The sequence below is a fragment of the Psammomys obesus genome, unplaced genomic scaffold (genome assembly GCF_907164565.1).
Source record: "Psammomys obesus unplaced genomic scaffold, mPsaObe1.curated_primary_1811, whole genome shotgun sequence".
Lineage (NCBI taxonomy): Eukaryota > Metazoa > Chordata > Mammalia > Rodentia > Muridae > Psammomys > Psammomys obesus.
This window is the reverse complement of record NW_026585644.1, coordinates 27381669-27385784: the sequence shown is the minus strand read 5'-3', so window position 1 is coordinate 27385784 and position 4116 is coordinate 27381669. Positions and strand designations below refer to the sequence as shown.

The 4116-nt window shown below is 42.4% G+C and overlaps 1 pseudogene; it reads right to left on the bottom strand.

The window, feature by feature from the left end:
- Positions 1 to 225: 225 nt before the first annotated feature.
- Positions 226 to 3215, bottom strand: LOC129687418 (60S ribosomal protein L10a-like; annotated as a pseudogene).
- Positions 3216 to 4116: the final 901 nt, after the last annotated feature.

Sequence of the window (4116 nt, the reverse complement as noted above, 5' to 3'; positions counted from 1 at the left end):
AAAGCATTCACTTTATTAGCTGTGCTATCTTTTCAGTCCCAGTTCTTTCTCTCCCTCCCTCCCTTCCTTCCATCTTTCCTCCTTAAGTTTAAAATACATCTATTCCAAGCAGTTCTATTTAATAATAAAGTACAGCTATTGATTAAAGACAATAGTTACAGTTTTATTTATTTATTTATTTATTTATTTATTTATTTATTTATCTCTAAGGTTTATTGGGGCACCCTAGTACAGGTGCTGGGGCTTGCCCATGGTGCTCTTGATGTATAGAGCATGGATGTTTTGCCAGTACTTCTTGAGGAAGGACACCAAGAAATTGGTGACAGCCAGGTGGATTTTGTAGACCCACTCATCATCCATCATCTTCATGTGGCCGATAGCAACAGCCAGACACAGCACCTTTTCCATCTGGAACTTGATTGTGGATTTCACCTCATCAACTTTGGCCACCATGTTTTCATTGTATGTCAGCAGGGAAGGGAACTTGCCAGCCTTGTTTAGGCCTGGGACCAGGATACGTGGGATCTGCTTGATCAGAGACTCTGAGGCCAAAAGGCATCATACTTCTTGGCCAGCTTTTTGACCAACTTCTTGTTATTATTAAGTGTCTTCAGTGCCTTGATGTCCTTGTGAGGGATGTGCATGGCCTTGTCCTTGACACAGTGCTGCTGGTTCCCCAGGATGCACACTGAGAAAGTGGGGTTAGGAGTGGACTTGGGCCTGACTGTGCCTGAGAAGCATTTGTCCTTCTGAGGATCATAGTTCTTCAGGCTGATCTGCAACTCCTTGGTCTCCAGAAACTCCCGGGCAGGACTTCCCACATCGCCTCATACAGGGTCTTTTGAGAGACTTTGCTACTCGTGGCTGTTTCAGGTGTGAAAACCAGAAAAGAGTGACAATAGCTACTTTATTTACAGTTTCACCTCCTACAGTGTTTTATTAATCTGTTTATTTGTTTATTTATTTATTTATTATTTTTGAAGGATTTTTACAGTGCATTTTGATCATAGCCAACTCTTTCCCTAAACTCTCCAAGACACTCCTTTTTATACCCACCCAACTTTGTGTACTCCTTTAAAACTTATTTTTGAAAATTTATCAAGTCTAATTTGTGCTGCCTATATACTCTCAGATGTGTGGGTTTTCACTGGAACATGATCAATCTACCCATTTACAGAAACTGCTTTGTATTTCCCAGATGCTACCAATTACCAATAGTTCTCAGATACAGGAGGAAGTATTTGTGCTCACCCAGCTCCCAGGGCTTTGGTCTGACTTGAGCTTGCAAGGGCTTGTGAAAGTTGTTACAGTCACCGTGAGGTCTTATGTGCAACTGCCCTGCTATGTCCAGAACACTGTTCCGTTGTAGTTGTCCACTGTTGCTGGCTCTTAAAGTCTTTCCACCCCCTCTTTCAAGCAATGATTCCTGAGTCAAGGGAAAAGCAGATATTATATAGATGTCCTAGGCTAAGCTTTCTGCAACCTCTTATTCTCTGTACTTTGGCCAGTTGTGTCTCTGTGTTAGCTTCCATCTATTGAAAAAAGAAGCTTCCAATTTGGGAGAGCTGAAAGTGAAAATGAAGACAGATGTGGCTACATCTGTCTGATGTTAAAGAAAACACTAATGATATCTTTATCATTACCACTTTTGGTCATAGAATTGATTTTGATGAAACTGATCTACAGCACTGCAGATACCTTCCAGGAGTGATGTTAAGGAAGGTGTTAAGTAAAGTCAAGTGAGAGAGATTAAAGACACAACTGATGAGTAAGTGCGATGCTGGGAGCAAAGTCCGTGGGGATTTTGCTGCTGTGTTACTTAATATTTGTTGCCAGTTTTGGTACTGCTCTGAGTAGTATTCTGTTACATAGTTTCCTCCCATTTCCTGCTACTACTTAATACATAGGTTTCTGAAATGTGAGGTTTATTGGGAGCAGATATATGCCATTATAAAAATAATACTTCCTTGGACTTTCAAAGTCCCAGTTAACTCCTCCTCCCACATTAATGACAGATACCATCTGAAAAAACAGTTACCAAATTTGTTTTTTCACAATCAAAATTCCATCAAGGAGTACGTACCCTAAACAGAAGAACATTTTGTAGATCCTTTGAAAATTTATCAAAGCTTTTGTACAGGTAAATTTTGAGGTATTTAGTAAAAAAAATACATAAGCATTATTCGAGTAAGAAGATGGTGAGGGGATTCACAGGGAAGTATGAATTTTATTGTTTATATAAAACCAAATGGCTGGACTTGCCATCTCCACAGCATCTTGTTTAAAATGGGCATTGGAGAGTTCCAGGACCACAGCAATTCTATTGCTTTGGGGGATATGCATCAGCATTCTGATTTAACCTGCCCTCCCTATCCTTATCTGACTGTCTGGTACCTACCTGCCAGTAAGTAAGTGGGAAAAACCACCTTCAGGCAAAAATGTCACAGATTGCGGGCTGTTGGCATGGAGACTTGCCCAAGCAAGGGATAATCCTCCATTTGTATTAGGACATCTTCATTTTAAGTTTATAATTTTCTTTCATATACCAAACAAAGAAAAAGTATGAGGGGCAGGGAAGGGAAAGAAAAAGACAAAAGCGGAGGGAGAGGGGAAGGGAAGGATTAAAAAAAAAAAGGCAAGGAGGGAGGAGAACCTCAAACTCTACCCACAATTCTCTCCCTATGTTGTGACTGATTTAAGGAAAGGTTAACAGAAAGGCCATCCCCAGAGCTGTGGGATCTCAGCAGACTGGGGAATGGGAAGTGATTTGGTGCACACAGACCCTGTCTCCTCAAGGTGGGAGCATGCATTGAAGCAGTCTCTCCTGTTGGCTAACATTTTGAATAGAAGAGGTAAGAGGGCATGAGGAGGTGAACTCTTGCTGTGCATAGAGACAAGTCAGACAATGTGAGTTTTAATTGAAATCATATCCCCAGCATTTTACTTTTCAAAAGCGGTTAGCATGATCGAGGGTACATTTTCTTGTGACTACTATTATTACTGTCACACTGACTGTTCTGGGCAGGGGCTGAAGGTTACATGTGGGCTGAGAATGTTGGGCTGTACTGGGAGGGGCTGGCAGACCCATGTCTTGAAATTCCCCTCCCCATCAGGTTCTCATTGCCTTTGGTCTGACTGCTCAGGGAGCACGGATCCAGCCATCTCTGGATGCTGCCATCCCTCCTCTTCAATAAGGGCTGATGATACAGTCCCATCCTTACTGTTCCCTGCTGTTCACCTCTCTCCCACCATCATCATCTCTGTAGCTGCATACTGTCTTGCAGCTCCTGGGTCAAAGGGAATTTGAATCTTCTTCAGGTCCTCTGTCTAAGAAGTCCATCCGCAGGGCTCTGTTGGCATTTCATTCCAGGAGCTGGTGAAAGGATGAAACTATAAATTACTTGGGCTCCCTAAGCTGTGTATTGGACTCCCAGATCTTGCCAAAATATAGGCACTGGTTGAATGGGTTCAGTATGGGGCTTACAGAAGCTTGTATGGGTTTCCCAAACTCCCATGTGATGTTACACTATGGTTAACAGTTGCTTAGAAGATAGAATGAAGATGTTCGGTGTGGATCCAAGCAGAGACAGTTCAAAGTTTGGAGCCTTAGTGATCTGAAGGAGAATAATCTGCTGAAAGTGAGAAACATAATCCTACTTCCATGCTCTGGAGTGGCTGGTGCCCTGGTTGGGAGACAAGACTTCTACACACACAGTAGTCAATCATAAGTCAGATTTTATTGCTGTTGAAGTATCAAGCAAGCGTTTTGAGCTGAAGTACTCTGATACTGAGAGTGGAAAGTAATCTCAGGTAACTGAGAAATTTTGGATAAAAATGTAGCATGTTTAAATGGGAGGATGGTTCACTCACGGGAGCTGCCATGAAGGACAGTGTCCCTTCCTAGTGACTTTACTTCCCAGAACGCTAAGTCTTCTCTCAGTTCTTGGTTTATAATGCCTCCAGTATACACAAGGGAGCAAGGGTTGGAAGAATATCCTCATATGCTTGCTCTGCCGGGGTCAGGGTGCAACAAGGAACACATTCCTTGACCTAAAAACCCATTTAAGCGACTAACATGTCCTGAGGATCCATCTTGTTCTGCGAAGAGGCTCTCCA